Here is a 15,050-nt window from a genome sequence, read left to right as displayed (position 1 = left end):
TGCTGTCCACATTGCGATTTTTCTGGTGTCTGCTGCCCACTGTACGATTTTCTGGTGACTGCTGCCCACATTACGATTTTCTGGTGACTGCTGCCCACTGTACGATTTTCTGGTGAACGCTGCCCACATTGCGATTTTCTGTTGACTGCTGCCCACTGTACGATTTTCTGTTGACTGCTGCCCACTGTACGATATTCTGGTGACTGCTGCCCACATTGCGATTTTTCTGGTGACTGCTGCCCACTGTACGATTTTCTGGTGACTGCTGCCCACATTACGATTTTCTGGTGACTGTTGCCCACTGTACGATTTTCTGGTGAACGCTGATCACATTGCGATTTTCTGGTGACTGCTGCCCACTGTACGATTTTCTGTTGACTGCTGCCCACTGTACGATTTTCTGGTGAACGCTGCCCACATTGCGATTTTCTGGTGACTGCTGCCCACTATATTATTTTCTGGTGCCTGCTGCCCACTGTACGATTTTCTGGTGACTGCTGCCCACATTGCGATTTTTCTGGTGACTGCTGCCCACTGTACGATTTTCTGGTGAACGCTGCCCACATTGCGATTTTCTGGTGACTGCTGCTCACTGTATGATTTTCTGGTGCCTGCTGCCCACTGTACGATTTTCTGGTGAACGCTGCCCACTGTACGATTTTCTGGTGAACACAGCCCTCATTGCGATTTTCTGGTGACTGCTGCCCACTGTACAATTTTCTGGTGAACACTGCCCACATTGCGATTTTCTGGTGACTTTACGATTATTTTATGGTGAAATGCTGCCCACTTTACGATTATTTTATGGTGAAATGCTGCCCACTTTACGATTATTTTATGGTGCAATGCTGCCCACTTTACGATTATTTTATGGTGAAATGCAGCCCACTTTACGATTAGTTTATGGTGAAATGCTGCCCACTTTATGATTAGTTTATGGTGAAATGCTGCCCACTTTGCGATTATTTTATGGTGAAATGCTGCTCACTTTACGATTAGTTTATGGTGAAATGCTGCCCACTTTACGATTAGTTTATGGTGAAATGCTGCCCACTTTGCGATCATTTTATGGCGAAATGCTGCCCACTTTACGATTAGTTTATGGTGAAATGCTGCCCACTTTACGATTAATATCTGGTGAAATGCTGCCCACTTTACGATTAATTTCTGGTGCATTACGATTATTTTATGGTGAAACGCTGCCTCATTACAATTATTTTATAGTGAAACGCTGCCCCATTACAATTATTTGGTACCTATGGGGGGGGGCCCCATCCGAATTTTCCGCAGGGGGGCCCAGTGATTTCTGAGTCAGACATTACCTGACATCACTGAGTGAGGAAGACAAATCTCACCATGGTGCGCAGTGCGCACCAGTCCAGCACGGCCGTCACTACGCAAACAGCTGTTTGCGGTGCGTTACACAGCGAGTTTGGTGTGTCAGAGAGAAGCAGTACTCTAATTACACTTGATGATTGATGTATACACATGCACGATGTTTTAAAGCACTTTAGGCCTGCAAATTAGCATTCAATGTGATTTCTACCAATAAAACGCTACTTTGCGTCCAATCCAGATTTTTCCCCGGGACTTTATCCCACTCGCTATGCCCCCCTCCAGGTGTTAGACCCCTTGAAACATCTTTTCCATCACTTTTGTGGCCAGCATAAATTTTTCTAGTTTTTAAAGTTCGCCTACCCATTGAAGTCTATTGCGGTTCGCGAAATTTCGCGCGAACCGAACTATCGCGGGAGGTTTGCGAACCCGGTTCGCGAACTGAAAATTGGAGGTTCGGGCCATCTCTAGTGTTATGTTATTTTCACTACAGTTCCACTTTAACCACTTGAGGACCACGGTGTTAACCACTTCCCGACCACCGCATGTACAAATGGCGGCCGGGAAGTGGATCCCGCAAGGACCGCCGCATGTACAAATGGCGGCGGTCCTTGTACGGGCATGGTCGGAGCGATTGCGTCATTCATGACGCGATCCTCCGCAGGGGACTGGCTCCACCCCCTCGCGCTGTAACCCGCCGGCCGTTCGGAAGCGCCGGCGGGTTACTAGCACCCGGATCGCCGCATACAAAGTGTATAATACACTTTGTAATTTATACAAAGTGTATTATACAGGCTGCCTCCTGCCCTGGTGGTCCCAGTGTCCGAGGGACCACCAGGGCAGGCTGCAGCCACCCTAGTCTGCACCCAAGCACACTGATTCCCCCCCCCCTGCACCCTGATCGCCCACAGCACCCCTCAGACCCCCCCCTGCCCACCCCCCAGACCACTGTTTACACTCAGTCACCCCCCTAATCACCCATCAATCACTCCCTGTCACTATCTGTCAACGCTATTTTTTTATGCCCTAAACTGCCCCCTGCTCCCTCCTGATCACCCCCCCACCCCTCAGATTCTCCCCAGACCCCCCACCCCCCAGACCCCCCCCCCCCCTGTGTACTGTATGCATCTATCCCCCTGATCATCTGTCAATCACCTGTCAATCACCTGTCAATCACCCATCAATCACCCATCAATCACCACCTGTCACTGCCACCCATCAATCAGCTCCTAACCTGCCCCTTGCGGGCAATCTGATCACCCACCCACACCAATAGATCGCCCGCAGATCCGACGTCAGATCACCTCCCAAGTGCAGTGTTTACATCTGTTCTCTTCCCTAAACACCCACTAATTACCCATCAATCACCCATCAATCACCCCCTGTCACCACTTGTCACTGTTACCCATCAGATCAGACCCTAATCTGCCCCTTGCGGGCACCCAATCACCCGCCTACACGCTCAGATTGTCCTCAGATCCCCCTTATCAATTCGTGCGTGCAATATTTACATCTGTTCTTCCCTGTAACAACCCACTGATCACCTATCAATCACCTGTCAATCACCCATCAATCACCCCCTGTCACTGCCACCCATCAATCACCCCCTGTCACTGCCACCCATCAATCAGCCCCTAACCTGCCCCTTGCGGGCAATCTGATCACCCATCCACACCAATAGATCGCCCGCAGATCCGACGTCAGATCACCTCCCAAGTGCAGTGTTTACGTCTTCTTTCTAAAATGGGGTCACTTGTGGGGTTCCTATACTGCCCTGGCATTTTAGGGGCCCTAAACCGTGAGGAGTAGTTTAGAAAACAAATGCCTCAAAATGACCTGGGAATAGGACGTTGGGCCCCTTAGCGCACCTAGGCTGCAAAAAAGTGTCACACATGTGGTACCGCCGTACTCAGGAAAAGTAGTATAATGTGTTTTGGGGTGTATTTTTACACATACCCATGCTGGGTGGGAGAAATCTGTCTGTAAATGGACAATTGTGTGTAAAAAAAATCAAACAATTGTCATTTACAGAGATAGTTCCCCTACCCAGCATGGGTATGTGTAAAAATACACCCCAAAAACACATTATACTACTTCTTCTGAGTACGGCGGTACCACATGTGTGGCACTTTTTTACACCCTAAGTACGCTAAGTCCAATGAGTACCTTTAGGATTTCACAGGTCATTCTGCGACATTTGGTTTCAAGACTACTCCTCACGGTTTAGGGCTCCTAAAATGCCAGGGCAGTATAGGAACCCCACAAATGACCCCATTCTAGAAAGAAGACACCCAAAGGTATTCCGTTAGGAGTATAGTGAGTTCATAGAAGATTTTATTTTTTGTCACAAGTTAGCGGAAAATGACACTTTGTGGAAAAAAAAACAATTAAAATCAATTTCCGCTAACTTGTGATAAAAAATAAAATCTTCTATGAACTCACCATACTCCTAACGGAATACCTTGAGGTGTCTTCTTTCTAAAATAGGGTCATTAGTGGGGTTCCTATACTGCCCTGGCATTTTAGGGGCCCTAAACCGTGAGGAGTAGTCTTGAAACAAAAATGACCTGTGAAATCCTAAAGGTACTCATTGGACTTTGGGCCCCTTAGCGCAGTTAGGGTGCAAAAAAGTGCCACACATGTGGTATCGCCGTACTCAGGAGAAGTAGTATAATGTGTTTTGGGGTGTATTTTTACACATAGCCATGCTGAGTGGGAGAAAGATCTCTGTAAATGGACAATTGTGTGTAAAAAAAAATCAAACAATTGTCATTTACAGAGATATTTCTCCCACCCAGCATGGGTATGTGTAAAAATACACCCCAAAACACATTATACTACTTCTCCTGAGTACGGTAATACCACATGTGTGGCACTTTTTTGCAGACTAACTGCGCTAAGGGGCCCAAAGTCTGATGAGCACCTTTAGGCTTTACAGGGGTGCTTACAATTAGGCACCCCCCAAAATGCCAGGACAGTAAACACACCCCACAAATGACCCCATTTTGGAAAGTAGATACTTCAAGGTATTCAGAGAGGAGCATAGTGAGTTTGTGGCAGATTTCATTTTTTTTTACGCAAGTTAGAAGAAATGGAAACTTTTTTTTCCTTTTTTTTGTCACAAAGTGTCATTTTCCGCTAACTTGTGACAAAAAATAAAATCTTCTATGAACTCACCATGCCTCTCAGTGAATACTTTGGGATGTCTTCTTTCCAAAATGGGGTCACCTCAAGAAACATGACAGGTGGTCAGAAAAGTCAGAGATGCTTCCAAATGGGAAAATTCACTTTTGGCACCATAGTTTGTAAACGCTATAACTTTTACCCAATCCAATAAATATACACTGAATGTTTTTTTTTTAATCAAAGACATGTAGCAGAATAACTTTCGCGCTCAAATGTATAGAAAATGTTACTTTATTTGAAAAATGTCAGCACAGAAAGTTAAAAAAGTAATTTTTTTTGACAAAATTCATGTTTTTTTTGATGAATATATAAAAAAGTAAAAATCGCAGCAGCAATCAAATAGCACCAAAAGAAAGCTTTATTAGTGACAAGAAAAGGAGCCAAAATTCATTTATGTGGTAGGTTGTATGAGCGAGCAATAAACCGTGAAAACTGCAGTGGTCTGAATGGAAAAAAAGGGTCTGGTCCTTAAGGGGGGTAAAGCCCACGGTCCTCAAGTGGTTAAACCCCCCTAGTGACCAGGCCATTTTTTACTAATTGGGCCTCTGCAGCTTTAAAGGAGTCATCAGGGCAAAATTAATAAAATAAGTGCTACTTACCGAGGGCTTCCTGGAGCCCCAAGCTGCCAGCATGTGCCTCGCCGCAGCTCTGCCGCCGGAGCGGACTGCGCAGGCACAGTAGTTCTGCGCCTGCACAGTCCGCTCCAGCCCACGTGGCGGTGATTGACAGCACCGCTCGCGCAGGCGCAGTACAGGCCGACCTGGATGTTGCCCTGACGTCATTGCCGGGGACCGGGACGGAGCTGCGGCGAACGGCTGCGGGGAGAGCTGTGGCGAGGGACATGCTGGGAGCGTGGGGCTGGACGAAGCCCCCGGTAAGTAGCACTTATTTCATTAATTTTGCCCTGATTACTCCTTTAAGGTCTAGCTCCGCACAACTCAGCACACAAGTGATCCCCCCACCTTTCTCTGCACCAACAGAGCTCTCTGTTGGTGGGGTCTGATTGCTCCCCATTTGTATATATATATATATACAGGATCTTCTCAAAAAATTTGCATATTGTGATAAAGTTCATTATTTTCTGTAATGTACTGATAAACATTAGACTTTCATATATTTTAAATTCAAATACACACAACTGAAGTAGTTCAAGCCTTTTATTGTTTTAATATTGATGATTTTGGCATACAGCTCATGAAAACCCCAAATTCCTATCTCAAAAAATTAGCATATTTCATCCAACCAATAAAAGAAAGTGTTTTTAAAATAAAAAAAAGTCAACCTTCAAATAATTATGTTCAGTTATGCACTCAATACTTGATCGGGAATCCTTTTGCAGAAATGACTGCTTCAATGCGGCGTGGCATGGAGGCAATCAGCCACGGGCTGCTTCAATGCCACGCCGCATTGAAGCAGTCATTTCTGCAAAAGGATTCCCGACCAAGTATTGAGTGCATAACTGAACATAATTATTTGAAGGTTGACTTTTTTTTTGTTTTAAAAACACTTTCTTTTATTGGTCGGATGAAATATGCTAATTTTTTGAGATAGGAATTTTGGGTTTTCATGAGCTGTATGCCAAAATCATCAATATTAAAACAATAAAAGGCTTGAACTACTTTAGTTGTGTGTATTTGAATCTAAAATATATGAAAGTCTAATGTTTATCAGTACATTACAGAAAATAATGAACTTTATCACAATATGCAAATTTTTTGAGAAGATCCTGTATATATATATATATATATATATATATATATATATATATCCCCAGTACAGCGCTGCCTTAGGTCGCATCGCTGTACAGATATATTAGACGGCGGTTTTGCCATCTAACAGTCTCCATGCGGCAATTGCCGCTGGGAGACTGAAGGTGGCCTTCCAAACGGAGATGCGCGTGCATCGAAGCGTGTGATCTCCTGCTAGCCCCATTCCCAGCCATTCACGCCAATCGGCATGGAGTGGTCCTGGGGCTGCTGCCGTGTTCCACCAATTGGCGTGGAGCGATCGGCAAGTAGTTAAGTGAGTGTGGGTTCCCATGATGCATCACTTCCAAATATGGGTTTATGATTGCAGTTGCATGCAGCATCCACATTAAGAGGCATTTTTTCCCTTCAGAGGTTTAGGAAAGCCAAACTAATTTAACGAAAGTGTTCCCTACCTGCATGAGACACAACCAGTGGCACAGCAATAGGTAATGCAGAGGTTGTGACCGCACCAGGGCCCTTGGGCCAGAGTGACCCTAAGGGGTCCTCCATCAATGTCAGTATTAGCTCTTTGTTGGTCCTGCGATGATAATTATGACTTCTATAGATGCTTTAAATAGTGGTAATCATTAAAGGACAACTGTAGTGAAAAGTATGTGGAGGCTGCCATACTTATTTTCTCTTAAAGGATACCACAACTGAAATGTGACATAATGAGATAGACATGTGTATGTACAGTGCCTAGCACACAGATAACTATGCTGTGTTCCTTTTTTTCTTTCTCTGCCTGAAAGAGTTAAATATCAGGCATGTAAGTGGCTGACTCAGTCCTGACTCAGACAGGAAGTGACTACAGTGTGACCCTCACTGATAAGAAATTCCCCTTTTTTACCTCTTTCTTGCTTTCAGAAGCCATTTTCTGCTAGGAAAGTGTTTTATAGTTGGAATTTCTTATCAGTGGGGGTCCCACTGTAGTCACTTCCTGTCTGAGTCAGGACTGAGTCCGCCACTTACATACCTGATATTTAACTCTTTCAGGCAGAGAAAGAAAAAAAGGAACACAGCATAGTTATTTGTGTGCTAGGCACTGTACATACACATGTCTATCTCATTATGTCACATTTCAGTTGTGGTATCCTTTAAACAACACTATTTGCCTGGCAGCCATGCTGGTCTATATGGCTGCAGTAGTGTCTGAATCACACCAGAAACAAGCATGTGGCTAATCTTGTCAGAAATCCCTGATCTGCTGCATGCTTGTTTAGGATCTATGGCTTAAAGTATTAGAGGCAGAGGATCAGCAGTATAGCCAGGCAACTAGTACTGCTTAAAAGGAAATAAATATGGCAACCTCCATAGCCCTCTCACTTCAGTTGTCTTTTAACAAACTGTTTCCTATAATCTGCTTACACATTTAATATTGGGGCTGTCCTTTGCAGATGTTGGTACACCATATCAATTGTATGGGGGGGGGATGTAAAACTTGCACTGGGGTCCAAAGATACTTAGCTACGCCACTGCACACAACTGCTAATTTACTAACAGTCCAGCAATACCCACCACTCCTACCATAAGGCTGCAGGTGCTCACAGGGTGTAGCCATGGCTAGGGGGGCTGCTGTGATGCTCATTATGTTCTTCCACCTGGAACCTTTTTTCCTAGTTTGTGCAACATTCAGGAAAATAGCAGCAGGCAGTGCAGGGGACTGTACTACTTCCTGCACTAGATGTAGCACCCCTCCCCCTTCCTGTCCCGTGTGCCATGTGTCTCCTCGCTCTCTACACACAGCCTGCAGTGAGTGAATGTGCAGAGCAGCAGGGTGAGTGGAGAGAATGATTGCTGTGCTGCAGCTGGGACATTAGCAGGGAGAGGTGGCAGGATGTGTTTAGTGCTTCAGAAGTTGCCTGTCATTAGTAGCCATGTGCTCTAGCTGCTGGAATACCAGAGTGCCCTAGACTATAATAATTAATCAATAATGCAGGGCAGTCTGCTGTTGCTGAAGCTAGTGATACAGGTGCTGACAGCTGATTTTTGTAGTGAGCAGTGAAGCAAACTCCAGGGCAATTTAGATTAGCTTGATTGCAGGTAATCTTATCTTATCTCTTTTCCCAGCTCCGCCTCCCACCCTGTTGTCTTCCCCGATGACCCTTTCCTCTTTTCAGATTTTAGTGGCTTCTTTTAACAGCATTTCCCTGCCAAAAAGCACTGGTGATGTCTGCAGTCTTGGTGAGAGGTCTTCCTGCCATTTCTCCTCTCCCACCAGGCTCTCTGTCTTGTGCCTCTACCTCTTTTCCCCCCTCCTCCTATGCATCCCCCTCTTTCCTATGTCTCCCTTTTCTAACTGTCCTCGGAGAATCTCACAGTCTAATTGTACCATAGTCATAGTTTAATGTCCTGCCATATTATGATTGTGTAAAATATATATATATATATATATATATATATATATATATATATATATATATATATATATATATATATATATATTATAACTGTTAGCTCTGTCCACATCCTGATGATTCCTTTCAAAATCCCCAAAAGTTTGCAGTGATGTGCTCAGCCCCCTAACCCATCAACCCTCCCATCCGAATTTTTTTTTTTGGGGGGGGGGGGGGGTAAATAACCAACACCGGGTGTCAAATTCCTTAAGTACATCATTGATATGACTATGATCCAATACGACCCTAGCAAGGGTAGCATGGTCCTGCCACTTACAACAGATCATCATTAATAGATTTAGTCCCGGTTTGCCAGATCCCTATGATCTCCCCATTGGAGGTGCTTGAGGATTACTTAGTAATTTAAGCTCTATGGACTTGCAAGGCAGGACAATTCCAGCACGAAAGGTTACAATAACACTTTCATAACTCCACATGTTTTTCAGAGTGCTAGACTGCAATTAATCCAATGCGTCTGCGTCCAATCTTCCGTCTCAGAATGCATCCAGCAGCGAAGGATTTTTCTAATTAAACATATTCCTATCATGTCTGAAGGCGCGTTTTCCCGAGCTGCAGTGCTGGAGTTTTGATTAAGGGTTGATTTCCCTCCAAATAGTAGCTGTGCTGTACTCTTTATCTTGGAAGTAAACACTTGCTAGAGGAGCTCTGGCCGGTTTTTAAGACGCCCCAGTGGACAGCATTGGACCATGTGTAATCCTAGCAATCCACTGGCTGACATTAAACTATTCTCATTTTTTCGAGAAGGAAAAAAAACTGTTTTGCGAAGTTCTCACTCTCAGTGAAAACATCTGCAGAGCCCGGGTCTCAGGTAGTTTGGGACAGACTTCAGTGGTGTAAAACATTCCTTGGCTGAATGGAGAAGCTGGGAGAGCACATATCTGATTTAACTCCATTCCAAGTGCACTTCTCATGAACCAGCAGGGAAATCTCTGCCTAGTCAGAGGAGACACTAGGTAACTGTAAATGTATGTGGGCTGTAAGAGCGCTCTTGCCAAATCTCATTAATTCAGTGCAGAGCTCTCACTTAATCAGTTCACAAGACTTTAAAAAATCACTTTTTTTGTGCCCGACTCCTAATCTTTCAGAGAGCTCTGCCAGCCAGTATCACACAGACAGGCTGGATATTTCTTCAGAGACTCATTAACTTTGCTGGCTACTCATGGCCTGTGGGGTAATCAGTGTGAAAATAACAGGCCAGATTTGTTTGATGGGCTTGCTAGGTGATCTAATTCCAAAAATATAAGAATCCCCACTCAGACCACTTAAAGTGAACCTGAACTCCAAATAAACTTAGGAAATAATGAATTGTATGGGTAGTACTAACATGCCTGCCAGGACGCAAGCTGGGGATGTCGTAGACTCGCGTGGGAAACATCACTGAACCAGCTGAGCAGCCGCCACCCACGTGGTGGCCCAGGAACCTCACTGCCTCAATCTGGCCACCCACGTGCCCGGATCTCCGCATCGGAACTCCGTTGCCACTGCTGCCGTGTAGGTAAGACTCCACCTGAGCACACGCAGGCCACCTCTCCCCCCCCCATCCAGGCTGCAGCCACATTGGGATGATTACTGCATGTGTAATGCTTTTGCCATGAGGCTCTCAGATGCCTCCAGCCCTCACTGTTGCCAATACATCACTGCTGCCAAAAACATCACTGCTGCCCTGGCGAGTTTGAGATCCCTCAGGGAGCCAGACCACCATCTCTGGCCCCTGGAAGCCAGGCCCTCCACCGCTGAACTTACTGGGACCCTCCCTCCTGTCCCCTTGGCTGCTAGGCCCTGCTCCACCTGCATCTCACGCTAGCACACTGTCCTACTACTAAGTTGTCGTGGATCCACCACAGCTGCAAGCCAGACGAAAAGAACACAAACTGACCACAACCGCAATCCCAAGGAGTCAAACTCTTACTTTTGCTGTCTCTTTCACTTTTTCTATCTTCTTTTCTCCCTTTCTTCTACTCTCTCTCTTTCTCTCTTCCCTGGGTTGGTCAGGAAGGCATCTGATTCAAAGTATCGCTGCAAAGCGTTTTGAGTGCCATAGACGGCAGCGGATTACCCCTGGTCCTTTCCCCTGGGTCTTTTCTCTTGGGCCCATCTTTCAATGGATCCTCCTACGCCTGATACTATCGCTTTGCTTGCTCGTATATGCATTGTACCACTTTTGCATCACTACTCTTTGCTTCGCTTGCTTGTATATGCATTGTACCACTGTTGCATCGCTACTCTTGCTTGTGTATGCATTGTACCATTGTTTGCATCACTGTACGTTATCTGTATGCTGTATGTTTCAGTGTGCATCTGTGTACTATTGCTACTGTACCACCACCGACCCTGTTGTGCCGAGACCAATTCCGGGTACAACTCATGTTGTACTTGGCGAAATAAAATCTGATTCTGATTCTGAAATAGAAGATTAGTAACATAGAACAGAGGCCCTTATTCAATTCACTTTTTCTCTGAAGTTTTCTCCTAAGAGATATTTTTTCTTCTTGTGTTTTAAATAACTTTTTAGTGCTCTGCAATTGAAAAAGTTACCAAAAGTAGGCAAAAAATATGTTAACCCTTAGACTTTCAAGGACATTTATAGGTATTCCGTGTTTTTGCATCCATACCCATGGATGTCTAAAGCCAATTTAGTATTATTATTATCATAGCTCCCAACTGTCCCTCTTTTGGAGGGACAGTCCCTCTTTGGGAGCCCGGCCCTTCTGTCCCTCTTTCCTCCTCATTTGTCCCTCTTTCTATGTAAATATATATATTTCACTACTAAAAAATGTGTTTGATTGACTCTAAACTTTATTCCCAACCTTTAAATTGATATATTACTAATTTTAAAATGTTAATATGAAGGAAAATGAACCAGGATAGAGAGGACCAGTGTGGTTTGAATGATTAAACAACATATTTTTCTTATGAAATCTTTATGGTATGCGTGACTAGGGTTGTGACTGCGGCGTGATCAGGGGTGTGGCAGGAGCATGGCTTACGTGTCCGGCTTTCTCATCTCAAAAAGTTGGGAGGTATGTTATTATTACTGTATATACTCTCATATAAGCCTATTTTTTCAGCACAAAAAACGTGCAGAAAAGTTACCCCCTAGGCTTATATGCGAGTCAGTGGAGCAGAAAGGATGGTGGAATAGGTTTTGTTACTAGCAGAGGAGTGTAATGATTGTGCACTAGTGATCCTGCTTCTGCCAGCTGGCTCCCTGCTGTGTCCATGCCCCCCACCCCTGCAACATGGTGTGCAGAGTGTGCTGCTCAAGACTATCTGTGTCCCCTGGCTTGTGGAGCAGAGCGTGCAAGTAACGTGTCAGCAGTGCAATGATTGGGGATTCTTTCTGTGTGGCAATCGCTGTGTCTCATATCTATCTATCTATGACACCATCTAGTGGCGTCTTGAGAAACATCTGTATCGTCCTTGGAGCACATATGGCTATGGGGAGGAAGAGCGACTTGTACTGGAGGCACATTTGGCTACTGGGGCTTATACATGAGTTAACCACTTTTTCCTGGTTTCTGGGGGAAAAGTGGGTACCTCGGCGATGGCCCGAAGTTCCGATTTTCGGTTCGCAAACTGCAATAGACTTCAATGGGGAGGCGAACTTTGAAAACTAGAAACACTTATGCTGGCCACAAAAGTGATGGAAAAGATGTTTCAAGGGGTCTAACATCTGAGTTTTTGCATGGAGGAGTGGGATAGACACCAAAGTCCCGGGGAAAAATCTGGATTGGGCGCAAAGCAGCGTTTTAAGGGCAGAAATCACACTGAATGCTAAATTGCAGGCCTAAAGTGCTTTAAAACATCTTGCATGTGTATACATCAATCAGGGAGTGTAATTAGAGTACTGCTTCTCACTGACACACCAAACTCACTGTGTAACGCACCGCAAACAGCTGTTTGTGTTGTGACGGCCGTGCTGGACTGGTGCGCACCATGGTGAGATTGCTCTTCCTCAATGATATCAGGTAATGTCTCACTGCCTTATCAACTTTCGATGGTTCTTTCTCTACCATTGTTAAAGCTTACATGTATTTTTTTTAAATTACATTCTCTGCTGGCTGTTTATTACCTGTAACGAGAATCTGTTATGGAGGGCAAGTCTGCCATTCATTCAACAGTGTGAAACTTTCGATGGTACTTTCTCCGTAGCATGGTGACCACGGGTAATGGCCAGGGAATCCTGGTTCGATTCCGGTCCGGAGTGGGAGCCTAATAAATGGCTACCACCACCACACATCCAAGGAAGGCAGCAGGCACGCTGTGGGCAAAGGAGCAGAAACAGCTACCACCACACATCCAAGGAAGGCAGCAAACACGCTGCAGGCAAAGGAGCAGGAATGGCTACCACACATCCAAGGAAGGCAGCAGGCATGGCATGCACATCCCAATGTAGAGACCAAAAACAATGTGCACCTGTCACACACAGACAGATAGCGGACAGGCACAGTGACACTGCGTGCGTTCACGTAGGTAGGTGGGTGCACTGTGAACAACAGGTAGGTAGGTATATGCAGTGATGGTTATTACAATGTGCACCTGTCACACACAGACTGGTAGCAGACGTCCCGAGGTAGTGACCAAAAATAACAATACAGGAGGACTTTCGAGGTCCTGCTGTATATGAGATGAATCAACTTTAAATCCTTTAATGAGAATCTGTTATGGGGGGCAAGTCTGCCATCCATTCAAGTGAAAGGTATGCACTGACTGCCAGGAATAATACAATGTGCAGTCAAAGATGCAGTGAAAGGTATGCAGTGACTGCAAACAGCTGTTTGTGTAGTGACGGCCATGCTGGAGTGGTGCGCACCGCGATGAGAATTAGCTAAATGACAGAACAGTAACTGTCCAGCTGATCAAATTTGGTCTGTCCACTTATATAGCCATCGGTCATCATTACTTCATTGTGATACACAAGCCCATTCACCGCGGCAAGGTAATGATCACGAAGGGGAATAGGCACATGTACATGCCTTTTCCTGTGTTGTTGCAGCTGCAGTGCAGCCAGAAAAATTAGGCAGGCATGTACACGCACCAGAAAAAGTAGTATAGCGGCCTTAAAAATTCAGGAATCCACCTGGAGTCCTGGACCCTGTTGGTGGTGGTGGAGAAGGCAGTCAAGCAGCCTGCGGGCAGAGGTGCTGTGTCAGGAGCGACTTAGTCTTGGGGCAGGTAGTCACACGGCGTGCAGGCAGAGATGCTGAGTGTGGGGCCTGACTTAGTCTTGGGGCGGGCAGTAGCCCTCCGGGATCCATGCCTCATTCATTTTGATAAAGGTGAGGTACTGAACACTTTTGTGACTTAGGTGACTTCTGTTCTCAGTGACAATGCCTCCAGCTGCGCTGAAGGTCCTTTTTCACAAGACGCTTGAGGCAGGGCAAGACAGAAGTTGGATGGCAAATTGTGACAGCTCTGGACACAGATCAAGCCTGCGCACCAAGTAGTCAAGGGTTCATCGCTGCTCACAGTGTCTACATCCACACTTAAGGCCAGGTAGTCGGCTACCTGCCGGTCCAGGCGTTGGTGGAGGGTGGATCCGGAAGGGCTAAGGCGAAGCATTGGACTAAAGAATGTCCGCATGTCCGACATCACCATGCGATCGCTGGAGTGTCCTGTCCTTGCCTGCGTGGACACGGGAGGAGGATTAGTGGCAGTGGTACCTTTATTGCGTTGTGCTTTACCACTCTACGCACGGCACGCTCCAGGAAGTAAGCGCACGGGATCAAGTCACTGATGGTGCCTTCACTGCGACTCACCAGGTTGGTCACCTCCTCAAATGGCCGCATGAGCCTGCATGCATTTCGCATGAGTGTCCAGTTGTTGGGCCAGAACATCCATTACCATCTCCCCAGACTGTGTCCTTCTACTGTAGTTGTAGAGGTGCTGGGTGACGGCTTTCTCCTGTTCTAGCAGGCAAGAGAACATAAGGAAGGTCGAATTACAGCGAGTCGGGCTATCACAAATCAGGTGTGTCACGGAATAGCCGTGAGAAACGCAGGTGAATCTAGAGAATTCACAGTCGCTTTCCTGATCGCTCCCTGTCGGATCTGAGCAGTCGTGCAAGCGATCCGAAAATGACATTTTGTGTTATTTTAAATCCAGAGATATGTTCCCCTGTGAGCCAGAGCAGTCCCCTCACCCCTCCGGAATGTCGCACGTGGCTGGACTCCCTGCAGGGCCCAGCTCATTCCCCCTACAGCAGATGTCCCCATGAAAAGGACCAGGAAACTGGCTCCACAGGGGGGCCATAGAAAGCCAGCCGATCCGGCACCGAGCATGGGCCATAAGGAAAGCATGGGTGATATGATTTCCTGTCGGCATACGAAAACCGTATGTCGCACAGCTATAAAATTCATATCGT

This window comes from Hyperolius riggenbachi, chromosome 7 (genome assembly GCF_040937935.1).
Source record: "Hyperolius riggenbachi isolate aHypRig1 chromosome 7, aHypRig1.pri, whole genome shotgun sequence".
In the NCBI taxonomy this organism is placed as follows: domain Eukaryota; kingdom Metazoa; phylum Chordata; class Amphibia; order Anura; family Hyperoliidae; genus Hyperolius; species Hyperolius riggenbachi.
Note: the sequence above shows the minus strand (reverse complement) of the source record.